The following is a 13,848-nucleotide window of genomic DNA, read 5'->3' as shown; positions in this document are numbered from 1 at the left end:
ATTAAAGAGAAGAATTCTACATATGTCTTGAAAATAGGATCATGATGAGCTCATATCTTGTATCATGAAGACGAGCAAGTTATAGCCAATATGAAATTCATGGAGAAACTTGGTCATGGTGAATTGAGATATGGGTAATCATTTCCTAAAGCAATGAAGCCTAACAAGAAATCAATCGGGCCTTCAAGACATCAAGATTAATCATGGATCAAAGATAAATGTTGACGAGGATGAAGATCAAAGAGTTAACTCAAAGTTGGTCATCACACAAGCGCAAATGATGTACCACATGGGATCTTGTGGTATGGTAAGTAATTGTCAATTGCACTTTGTGTACTAACCCATAGTATGTGTTGTCTATGTCTATGAGGGTTACATAATTCTCATGGGCTCCCATCAAGAAAGAGATTCCAAGTGTCCATGAGAGGATGACATCAAGTGTTCATGATCATCTTTGACAAGGGAAAAATCAAGATAACCATTCCTAAGGATTACATGCTTGAAGCTTGTGGGTGTTCACATGATGGTATGTCAAGTTCATTTGAAGTTAAAATTCTCATCCATTGATCATCTTTAGTTGGATTTCAATTGCCTCTTGTGGAAAATATATGTATTATCACATTATGGGGGAGTGATATGCTTTGGCATATCACAATCCTTGGTAATATAAACATTTGATGAATGCCACTTAGAATCTATTATTGAGATTATTTTATATCTTTGTGGCTTGCCATGCTCAACACGTCTCTATTTGCATAATAATTTTTGTTGTTGTTTAATTCCTTAGATGTGTGTGAGTATGACATTCTACTGCAGGTTTATTCATGGTTTAGATTCTAGATCGTACTTAAAAGAAGAGTATATATGATGCAAGCCTTTACAATTGTTTCTCTACATGGTGATCTAGATAATTGGCATGTTAATAATATGGTATCTAAGCATTGTGCTTATTTCTAAACTCTCATATCATGCTTGTGTGAGTATAAATGACCTTGTGCTTATCTGGAATCTATCACTGAATGATAATTCTAAATACCATTGTGTTATCTTACACATGGTATTCCTTGTATGGTAGAGTTTCATGGTCATCTTTATATCGGCTTTGCTTCTACTTGCATTTTATAACTTGCCGAGAAATTCATTTTTTCCCAGTAATCTCCCATGCTTTTGTCTGAGTTCATATTACTAGTTTTATGGTATTGTGGGAATTATTATCTTAATACTTGTACTATAATATATCTACTTAAGTGAGATATACATGTAAGAATATGTGCAATGCTTATCTTATATGCTCATTTGTTTTGCTTGGTTCATGTGTTGAACTTGGTGTGCTATCATATGTTGATTTGTCACTTTGATTTATTTTGGACAACATGAATGATTGGTGAGGTAATTGGAAGTATTAACAGTTATGTGTTCATTTGTCCAATTTGTATCTCTTTGGATTTTCGTAGGCTTGTGTAGGCATATTTACTATGTGTAAATTCTCATGCCTTGTTTACTTTATTTTTGATCCAATATATATGGTAAATCCGTCATATCCTTCAAAGCTAAGATGTGCATGAAATTGAAATTCATATCTATATGCACATAATTGAGTGGTTTTTTCCTATATATTGTAGTTAGACTAACTACTTCGGACCCAATAAGTTTGGGGACCATATTGTACTTAAAAGTGATCTAGGTACATTGGAGAAGCATTGTTGTCTTGGCTTATTCATAAATAAGGTGGTGTCACCACGAGGGAATTAGAACCAAGAGTATATGACTCAGTCATTACTACTCCATAACAATGCTTTCTCAGTAACAAGTATTTACTTCATGCAAGTAGAGTCAACCTTGTGTAGGTTGCATCATAGCATGTAATAGTACTTATTCTATTTGTGTTTTCCTGCATGTTCTTGAAAACACTCTATTGCAATGGTTAGACAATTGAGTAGAATCATCTAATGGGGATCTACAATATCATATTCATGGTTCATTTATCCCAAGACATGCCAAACAAGCTATTCATTGAATATCAATTCCTAAAATGTTCTCTCATGTGCAATTTTTATGAAAATTCCAAAAACACTGTTGTTAGAGCATATTTCTCCATATGTGGTTTTGGTAATTGATGATTATATTCGAAGGATTTGTCCATATGCACTTCTTGAAGTCCATCTCTTGGTTTCAAGGAGTTTATATGATGACCAAGGTGGTATTCAAGGTATTATCCAAAGATTCATCATAATGACACAAGGTTGATCAAGACTAAGCAAATAGTAAATCAAGAGGGTCAACACACAAAGTGTACAAGATGTACCGAGAGGGATCAAGTGATCCCATTGTATGGTAAGCATTGTCCATAACGCTTTTGTGTACTAACCCATGGTCTTCGTGAGAGTTCTATGTGGGGTTAGGTGTGTCTCCATGGGTTTGCGTCAAGAGGAAGATCTCATTCAACCTATGAAGGATAACATCAAGTGGTAATCATCATCAAGATTGCGGTGTGCAAGATCAAGTGGAGCATCATGAAGATATCATGCTTGAAGCTTGTCGCCCATTGTGGTGGCAATGGACTTGTGAAGATGTGTTGAAGAGTGGCTCACCCAGTTAGTATGGGGGGCAATTAACTGGTCTTCATCAAACCAACACAATCAATAAAGGTGGTCCATCTTGAGTAAGCAAAGATCATCATCATCTAGCTCAAGAGGACTAGGTACAAGGTATAGGTTTGCCCTTGATAGGTTTTCTATTTTAGGATATATTGTCGTACTGTCAAGGGGGGCTCTCAAGTGAGTAGCTTGATCATATCATTCGTTGAGAGCTCAAACCATTTGCATTCTTGCATCATATTTCTTGGTTCTTATTTGGTGCTTCTCTTTGTGAGTTTTAGAGCTTATGGTCATCTTCATGACAAGCTCGAGTTCATCGAAAGCGGAGTCCATATGCATCTTCTATGATGTTTTCGATGTTGGAAGTTTTTGCCGGTTCTTCATTCATAAAGGTCTCACATCTCTATATCATTGGCATTTTCTTAACTGCATGTTCTTAAGATTTCTTGAATCCAACAAGCTTGAGTTTGCTCGATTCAGAGTTCATATGCGAAAATTTTGGCAGTTCTAGTATCCAGCGGTAGTACCGCTCCTGGTACCAGTGGTAGTACCGCTCCTGGAGAGGTAGTACAGCTCGTGGAGTGGTAGTACCGCTCCCAGAGCGGTTGTAGTTTTTTATTACCGCTCTTGGGCGGTAGTACCGCTCCCTTGGACTTTCTTCGCATCTACAGCCTCAGCGGGGGTAGACATGGTAGTATTTTTTTACTATCGTGCGGTAGTACCGCTCCTGGCAGCGGTAGTGCCGCTCGGCTCGGGCTGTGAGTGGTGGTAACGGTTGGATTCTTTCCCCCACTACATAAAGGGGTTCTTCTTCCCCATTGGATTGAAACCATCTGTTGAGCTCGTGTTCTTGCCCATTGTTGACCTTCTTAGGGCTTGATAACTCTCAATCCCTCCAATGATTCTTGCTAGTTCTTGAGGGAAGAGAGAGAGGAGATCTAGATCCACATATCCACCAATCACTTTCTCCTCTGTGTGATCGGAACCCCTTGGATCTTGATCTTGGAGTTCTTTGTGAGCTCCTTGTTCTTCCTCTCATATTTCTCCATAGCTTTTGTTGTTGTGGAGGGAGTTGAGTGTGAGGGACTTGACCACTTCGTGTGTTCTTGCCATTGCATTAGTTGCATCGGTTTGAGTTCTCCACGGTGATACGTGGAAGTTAGAAGTTGAGAAGCTTATTCCCCTTGGGTACTTGGTACCCCTAGAAGCTTGGTGGTGCCTGGGAGCTCAATCATTGTGGTGTAAAGCTCCGGGCGAGCATCTCGGTCTCCAAATAAGTTGTGGAGATTGCCCCGAGCATTTGTGGTCACCTCTAAGCCATATTCCATTGTGATGAAGCTTCGTGGTGTTGTTGGGAGCCTCCAATTAAGTTGTGGAGATTTCCCCAGCCTTGTTTGTACGGGTTCGGTGACCGCCCTCAAGGGTCCCTTAGTGGAATCACGACATCTTGCATTATGCGAGGGCGTGAGGAGATTACGGTGGCCTTAGTGGCATCTTGGGGAGCATTGTGCCTCCACACCGCTCCAAACGGAGATTAGAATCCGCAAGGGTGTGAACTTCGGGATACATTGTTGTCTCCGCGTGCCTCAGTTATCTCTTACCCGAACCCTTTACTTATGCACCTTACTTTGTGATAGACATATTGTTTCTTGTCATATATCTTGCTATTAATTAGTTTTTTATCTTTCTTAGCATAAGTTGTTGGTGCACATAGGTGAGCCTAGTTGTTTTAGGTTTTGTGCTTGTCAAATTAAACGTTAGTTTTATTCCGCATTTGTTAAAGCCTAAAACGTAGTTATTTTAAAGCGCCTATTCACCCCTCCCCCCCCCCTCTAGGCGACATCCACGCCCTTTCAACTATAATTGCTCATAGTATTGGTATCTTCTTAGTAATTCATGGTTATAAAAATGAGATCAATTTGTGCCATGGTATTTGTGTCGTGTGCCTTGCTCTTATGTTAGGATAACATGTGTATGATAATGGATTCACTTGTGCATATCATGTTCTTATCAATTGTGACTATTTTATGTATGCAAGTTTCGTTGTGTATACATAGACTACTATCGTACACTTCATAATTTTTGCACATAAGTAAGTCCCATCTTTGCGATATCACTTGATCCTTGCCAGTCACTTGGTTCCTTCCTTATTGATTCATTGGTGGTATCGGTAAGAGGTTGCGAAGTGAGTGCTTATATGTTTTGCATATAATCTTATACACTCATATGTTTGGATGTATTTTGGACCTATATACTTATCATAATGATCGATTTGGATATTCACATTATATCTTGTCCAAAACATGTTGTTTGGATCTTTGAATGTTTCCCTCACATGTCAAATGCTTATTTTCATATCACATCTATTGCAATCTCTAGATCCTGAGCTCCTCAATTTTCCTGCCATTGAATATGTGCATTTTATTTCACTCACATCTTTTAATATGCGTACTCTAAGGAGGAACTCATTGTCTTCGAGATTTGTCCCATTTTGGCATTTGTTGCCAATGGGGGAGAAGCTTAGAGGATTTAAGATAATTTAAAAGTGCATATGGCTTATTGTTTATTGCATTAATGAATATATAGAGAGAGAAAACTCCACCTAGTTTATGTCAACCAATATATGCAAGCAAATTCATAGTTCGTTCACAGATGCATATATTGTGGGGGGGCTTGCTCTATATATTGTGTAGTATTTTGATGTTAGTACACCGAGTGTGATAAACTCAAGGATCTTTGTGACACTTGACGCTATCAAAACCTTCCCAAGTATGCAATATATCCTAGGGCAAATTGCAAAATTGTCTTAAAATTCAATATATTATTCCTCTTGTTGTGATTGTCATCAAATATCAAAATGGGGAGATTGAAAGTGCATATAGTTCACATGTGTGGTTTTGGTAGTTGATGACAATCCTAATGGACTAATGTTGGCATTGAGTTATACATTTGAAGGAATGTTCTATTTGCAATACATGAGGAATATTGGTTGAATTGAAGTATGTTTGTTATATGAATATGCAAGAAGGAGCTCGAATGAATTCTAAATGAATAGTATATACATCTTGTTGTGCATGCATCATGGATGATCTCAATGATTGAATCAAATATGATACAATCAAGACGAATTCCATGTGATGAATAAGATGTGATTTATGTAGAGTTCATTGAGGATCTCATATATTCTCATGCTTTGGCTTATGCTTCGAACCATGATGGATCAAGATCTTGAGAGAATAATTAAAGATAAGAATTTTACACATGTATTCAAAACAGGATCATGATGAGCCCATATGTTGTATCACGGAGACGAGCAAGTTATAGCCAATATTTTATTCATGGAGAAACTTGATATGGTCATGGTGACTTGAGATATTGGTAATCATTTCTTAAAGCAATGAAGCCTAACAAGAAATCAATAGGTCCTTCAAGACATCAAGATTAATCATGGATCGAAGATAAATGTTGACCAAGATGAAGATGAAAGAGTTAACTCAAAGTTGGTCATCACACAAACGCAAATGATGTACCACATGGGATCTTGTGGTATGGTAAGTAATTGTCAATTTCACTTTGTGTACTAGCCCATACTATGTGGTGTCTATGTCTATGATGGTTAAGTAATTCTCATGGGATCACATCAAGAGAGATATTCCAAGTGTCCATGAGAGGATGACATCAAGTGTTCATGATCATGTTTGACAAGGGAAAGTTCAAGATAACCATTCCTAACGATTACATGCTTGAAGCTTGTGGAAGTTCACATGATGGACAAGTGAAGATGAATACAAAGAAAGGCTTTCCAAATTTTGTATGGGAGAGCTACTTGAAGATTTCATCAATGTCTTGCCTTCAGCTTGGGCCAAGAAGAAACAATAACATCAAGCTCATGTGAAAGGCTTGACTCACACGTATTAGTTCCTTTTACGTTAGTGGTGTGGAGTGATGATCATCGAATAAACATATACACTCAAGAATGGATTATCGAAAGCTATGTAGTGTAGCTATTTTATGATTCTTGAGAATTAGGGATCCCGCACTATTAAGAGGGGATCAATGGGTCTCGCAAGAAACTTGCTCAAAAATCTAGGAAAGACCTCTCTCTCTCTCTCTCTCTATTTCCCTTACGGTTGTTCTCCTCTTGTCCGGACGACCGGTGGTTCTCGGATGTCCGGACGCCGGATGACCGACGTCCTCCGGAAATTCGGACCAGTCATCAGATCCAAAGCCTCGGATTTCCGGTCCCTCTAGTCGTCCGAGCTCCGGACGTCTGGGTACGGTTGGTAATCCATAGCCACTCACCAAATCCAAATTGTTGGACTTCCGACCCCTTCCGGACGACCGTGCCCCAAACGGCCGACGTCCTCCGGACGACTGTATGTTGTTCACTATTTCCATGAGATGTTGTGTTGACCTTCTCCTTCCTGTTTCTTCGGACGACCGACCCGTGTCGGACGTCCGACCCCTCATGGTTGTAAGGAAGATCGAGAACTATCGGACGTCCAGCAAATGCACAACATAAGTGGCTCCAACAACCATTTTTCTATCACCACTATATATAGTCTTCTCCCACCTCGTGTGGGGCTTGTCCAACAGAATCAAAATATTCCAAGAACACCTTTCTCTCTCACTCCCATTTGTCTATACCAAATCCTAGATCCCAAGTGCATATGTGAGTTCCTTTGAGTGTTGTTCCAATCAAAAGATAGATCGTCTCCCTCTCCTCCTCTCAAGCAAACTATTTGTGATTTGAGAAACTTTTGAGCAGTTCGTGTGATCTTGTTACTCTTGGAGGTTGGAGACTCCTAGGCGGTAGGAGTTCTTCAGAGAGGAATGAAACCTTTGTGATTTCCCCTGGAAAGTTTGTGAGGGTTTGGAGGCCACCTCAAAGGCCTACCACTAGTGGTTGGGAATCGCCTTTGTGGTGATATCTCAAGGAGAATAGGGTGAGCCTTCGTGGCGTCAGTGTGCCTTCGTGGTAACATCCACCTCTCTAACGGTGACTACTTTCCTCCGAGGAAGTGAACATCGGGATACATCCTCGTCTCCGTGACTTTGGTTATCCCAAACCCTAACTCCTTACTTGTGGTTTACTTTGGTTAGTTGAGCGTACATTCACTAAATATTGTTGTCCTCTTTATATTGTGTTGGCTATTTCTTTGTACAGATTAATCATTTAGGCCTACACTTTATATCCCGCAATTCATACTTGCTACTATTGATATATCCTGTGTTTAGTGTGATTTGCTAACTTGTGTTATACCCTTACGTATCTTGTGATATTACTCAAGTAAGTTTCTGTAACTTACTTGTGCTTGTGAGTAATCTTGTTGTGTTCATCTTAGTAGAACAAGTTGATGGTGCACGTAGTTGAGCCTAGTATATTTAGGATTTACGCTTGAATAGTATCCTCTTAGTTTATTGCCTCATTAGGATAAAGCCAAATCCGTAGAAGTCTTTAAAACGCCTATTCACCCCCCCCCCTCTAGGCGACATTGTGTTCCTTTCAATTGGTATGAGAGCAAGGTCTCTCCTTATTAGGCTTCACCGCCTAGAGAGTATCGATGTCAACTAATGGATTAGTGGACAATCACACCTTTGATTTTGATGGCACAAACTATCGCTTGTGGGGAATTCGTATGCTTTATCACCTTCGGGCCATGGGCCCAAATGCTTTATGAATTGTTCTTGTAGGGATTTCTTTTGCAAAGGATGATCCATCTCCATCTATAGATGACATGTATCTTGATTGTGATGCCTCCCTTGTCATTCATCAAACTATAAGCCCTGAAGTGTTTAAGTCAATCTCGACTTGCAAGTCGGCTCATGAAGTTTGGACCAAACTCGAAGATATATATGGTGGGTCCAATCTTGATGAAGACAATATTATGTTGAAGGAGTTTTTGCATGAGCTCTCCACATTTTTCTATCATGAAGATCCCTCCATTGCTTCCACCTCCGATTACTTGCACACTTCAACATCTTCCACTCCACCAACATGTGGCCTCCCACAAGGTAATGACATGGTGAGTGAATAAATATCTTGTGATGGTGTTAAGCTCATTATTAATGAACTTGCTTGTGTTGATGCTAGTGGTGTATCCTCTATGGACATGGGCATATCTAGCACCACACATAGTGTAAATTGTTGTGTTGATAGTCCATGCATATCACCTAAGGATTCCTTGATAAATGTTTGTGATGATATGTGATACGTCCAAAATGCATCACTATTTTTTATCATAATTTGTCTCTATTAGTTCATATATTTCACAATATAATGTTATTCTTACATTGTTTTGGCTTATTTTACACAGTTTACAACTTTCCGGTGCCGAAACAGCAGACGCGGGATTCAGCGGAGAAAATAGCATGAAGAGTTGCCATATGAGAACATCTCCAAATAAGCTGAAATTTATGGGGAATAAGTTTCCGAAGAAATCACGAAGACAGGCCGAAGAAGGGCCGGGGGGGCCCACCAGGCACCCAGGCACCCTGGTGGCGCGGCCCCCCTAGGTCGCGCCACGTGGCCGCCTGGGCAGTGGGTCCAACCTCCGGTGCCACCCTTGGCCTATATGACCCTGTGACCTAAAAACCCCAGGGAGAGAAGAGTTTCCGGAGTTCCGTCATCGCTCCGTGACGGAAACCTACAGAGAAGAAAAGACCTTTCTGGCGGGCAGATCCTGCCAGGGAAAACTCCTCCCAGAGGGGGAGATCGTCCTCATCGTCATCACCATCATCACAGGCATCATCGAGATCATCATCACCATCATCCTCATCACCAGCACCATCTCCATCTTCACCCCAACTCACTTTACCATTGCAATCTGAGTTGTACCTTGCACTATTCATCCCCTTTACTCTACTGGTGTTGATTACTCTTTTGTGCTGAATGTTATTGAGTTTGGTTGGATAATTATTGTTATGACCAGATTGTTCATCATATTTTCATACCCTCTGACCATGATCCCTTTTATGTCTTGTGAGTAGTTCCTTTAGTTCTTGAGGACATGGGAGAAGTCTAGTTGATAGCAGTCATATGATGTTGAAGTAATATGTGTTGATTGATATTTAAGTTGTGGTGTTATTCTTCTAGTGGTGCTATGTGAATGTCGACGACATAATACTTCGCCTTTTTAAGGACCTAGGGAAATGCATTGTGTATAAAGCATGCTTATGGTGGGTTGCCGAAGTGACAGAAACTCTAACCCCAGTTCGCATACTTTTGCACGAGGGAGTATTGGATCCTAAAGTTTATTGCTATGGTTAGGCTTTGCCTTAATTTATATCTTATATTTGTGGATGCTTGCAAGGGGTTTAACCATAAGTGTGTACTTGTCTTAGCCTAAACGGTGCACTAGCAAAGATCCACCCACATAACACTTATCAACACAAAACATAGTATTAGACGGAATATGGCGAAAGCACTTGACTATCTCTCGTGTGTGTCCTCAGGAACGCCTTAGTCTTTATAAGTTTAGACCCCGGCTTATCCTTTGTGTTCAAAAGGATTGGGCCACTTGCTGCAGCTCAGCACCATTTACATTCCCTGCATTTAATTCATTTTTGCTTATAACAGAAAACCCATAAAAAGTTACCTTTAAGTGATTGCGGTCATTCCTTGCTCAATGTCACACCCTATTTTTTTCTACCACTTCCGTGTAATGCAAAAAATCTGAGCTTGTTAAAACTTTTTCACAACTAATGATGTGAGTGCCATGATTGTCATTGTATGCTTGTGTGTTTGATCATGTGATGATAAAAACCCCATTTCACAATATTGATTTATTTCCAAAAACCTTTACTTGTTTCTGATTAAGGTAAAACCCTACTTTGAGTTGCACTACATGCCCTTGATGGCAAGAAGTGTTTCTACCCAAAGTTGGTAATCTGATTTTAACTTAATTCTAGTGTTTCAAAACCACAAAATAATTATTTTAGAATTACTTTCCTAATTAACTTACATGTCCATTTCTGAGGCCAGAATTGGTATTCCTACTTGGAAAAATACTTTTCTGCCTTACAAAAATAAGATTAAATTTGAAGATGATCACAAGGACATATATTTTCCATACATAATATTTTAAACCCCTATTTATATTATAATTATGTGAGTAAAACCCTGAAAACCATATCTGTCTGTTTTGACCTTTTGAAATATTTCCAAAGGAAGTATTCTCAATAAAATCCTAGAAAATTCCAGTAGTATCCCTAAGCCATATTTGGTGTCCACATAAAGAATCACCTTGATCCAAGGTGATTAAGGACCCCAAATAACCCTAAAACCCCTTGTGTCCAGATTGGAGTTAGAGCAACTCTACATAGCAAAGTTTGTCCAATGATGCTGAAACTTTGCAGGAGTGCCTAACACCTCAAATGAGGGTTCCACACCAAAAATGAGATTTGTAGGACTTAGTTTGCACACACTCTCTTTGGAAGGGACAGATCTGGTCAAATAGTGGTTTTTTCAAGTTTACAAAGCTAAACTTGTCCAATGGAGCTCAAACTTGGTGAAACCCCATGTTTTAGCACCAAAACCAAACCTGTTAAGTTGCAGCACCAGTGGTGGGGTGCAACCCCCTCAAACCACTGTCGAGCACCTTCTTACATATGGGTAAAAGCCCCTCTTAGCCACAGCTAAACCCAACCCCTTTGCTCCAAACTCAGAGATTAGATGGCTAGTATCAATGCCTAACCCCAGTCAACTGGCCCCTCACTAGTTCAAAGTGGAAATGACAAAAAACCCAATCTAAGCTTTAGTTCAAAACTGACAGCACTATTATTCCTTGTCTCCCTTGACCAGCCGAACCTCCCACGAGACCCAAACGGCTAGCCACACTCCCAGCCAGTGCCAGGACATGCTAGACACGTCCAAAGTGCCTCACAACGCACCAGCATGCCGTGGCATGCCAAAACTGCGCTCTGGGTGCGCTACAGGAAGCCACCAAGGTGGGGGCGACGCTCTCGGTCAGTTCCAGCCTCCCCCGAGGTGTCCAACCTCTTCCCCGACAACCCCTCTGCGTTGAGCAACCCTCAGGGCCCCTCCTCTCCCGCGCTAGAGCTCGTGCAACGCGTGCCCGCGCGCACCAGAACCGGCCAAGGTTGCGCGGCCACAGATGATCGACTCCTCTCTCTCTCTCTCTCTCTCTCTCTCTATATATATATATATATATATATATATATATATATATATATATATATATATATCTGTTGCAGATGGTTCTGGTGGTCCAAAACCACGTCCTAAGACCATGGTATCGACCCCAGCTCCTCCTGCACCCCCATGCGCGCCACGGTGAGCCACCGGCGCTCCCGAATCGGCTCACCGTCGCGGGCCTATTTATAGCCCTCCCCCTCACTCCTGCACCCCTCAGATAGCTTCACCGCGACCACTAGCACCTCCCTATCCACCCCAGCAAGACAGCAGAGCCCCGGTGCTCGAGATCGACCGAGGCCCCTCCGCCTTAGAGCTTCGGTCGATCTCCGGCTACACGACGGATCATGCGTCCCCGACCCACCAAACTGATCCCCTCAACCCCAGGAAGCTTTCTCCCAACTCGCCCGTGCATTTCCGTGCCCCTAGCTATCTCCTCGACCACCTCTCGAAACTCCTCCGCCGCGGCCTTCTCGTCGTCGGCGAACCCCTGCCTCTCCGTCGTTGTTCCGACAACCAGCAGGTAGGCGGCGTCATGCCGAACCCATTCTTGTCCTTGTTTGGGCTTGAGGACGTCGGCAGCCTCGCCGGTGTGCTCCTCCTCCTCTCTGGCCGGAGGTAGGAGACGACCCCGACACGTGTGCCCCACCTGTCGGTGGCCCAGCCTCCTCCCCCGCGCTGCCCGCAGCCGCTGACCACAAGGCCCCGCACGTCAGGTTCAAACCTGACGGCGCGCGTGCCTGGGCAAGCTGTCGGCTGGCCTTGGGCCGGCCCAATTCCAGGCCGATCCAGGCCAGGGCTTTAGCCCTTTTTCTTTTCTTTTTAAAATATGTTTTCTAAGATTTTTACAAAAATATTTAACCAGTGTAAAAATATAATTTTTTCACTGTTATTCTTCTAAAAATGTGTAGTATTTAATGAGACCAATGGATGAATTTTCAACAACTATTCTGTTTTACAATAATAAAAAGGACTAATTTGGAATAGTTTTGCTTCTATTTGGTTGATTTTAAAAATGTTCCTTCATTGGAATCAGAGGCAAATATTTTTCAAAATAACAACTTAGATTTATCAATAATATAGAACATTTTTAAAATAACTTTGCGATCTGTTTTTGAGTGAGCTATTTCTTATTTATTCTTTTTACGACGATAGGCAAGCAGCCCTTTGACCATGACTGAGCATATGTTATATTGCATGTTAAAATAGCAAATATTTCCGTTGCATATGATCATAAATGTCGGTAAATCATTTGATGTGATGTTACCGATGGCTCCTCCGGAGCACATGCATTAAGCTTGATCCTACCCCTTTGAGGATCATGCGAGTATCATGTTGACAAGTAATTATAGAGTAAACAAGCATGATCATGTTGTTGGTATAAATCAAGAGTTTATGAAAACCCCGTCGGCTGTCACTAATGCCCGAGGGTGATGATGAGTTAGGTGGCCAGTTTTGGTGAAGTGGTGCACCGGGTACTTTTGAGTGAGTATGGTTTCGGAAATGGGATTAGATTTATGATGTGTCGACCGTCCCAACCTTACCAGTATGACCATGTTACCCCTTATGGGACGGGGCTATGTTAATTACTCAGATCGGTGCTAACAAAGAGCCACATTACTAGTGGCGGGAGTGATGTGTGGTCACTCTCGTGATGGGTCGTGCCAGGTAGGACGACTATGCCATTTTTATGAGTTCCAAGTACACCATTGGTCCCCACATGGTTGGTACTGTCCAGAGTTGGTGCTCGTAAGACGTACAACATGTGGGCTAGCTACCAATCGAGTGGACCTCTTTGTCTAGTATCGTCAGGGGAACGGCATTGATCGGGTACTTGCCTCGGGTATGTTATATACCGCGAGTCGTGGATGACACGGAAGTTTCCCAGATCTCATGGGTACAGCGTACTACCTCTGCACAGTGTAAAACTATTCGAATAGCCATGTCCACGGTCAAGGACAGTTGGGTAATCCTGCTTAAACTACGTCCAGTTGTTTCCGCATAAACCAAGTGTGTGTGAGTTGTGATAAAAATGAGTTATTATGAAGGTAATGATATGACCAAGTTTGGTGACTTGGCATATAGGGTGAACCCGGA

The sequence above is a fragment of the Hordeum vulgare genome, chromosome 5H (genome assembly GCF_904849725.1).
Source record: "Hordeum vulgare subsp. vulgare chromosome 5H, MorexV3_pseudomolecules_assembly, whole genome shotgun sequence".
NCBI classification, from domain to species: domain Eukaryota; kingdom Viridiplantae; phylum Streptophyta; class Magnoliopsida; order Poales; family Poaceae; genus Hordeum; species Hordeum vulgare.
The sequence above is the reverse complement of the archived record's forward strand: the minus strand, read 5'-3'. Positions refer to the sequence as shown.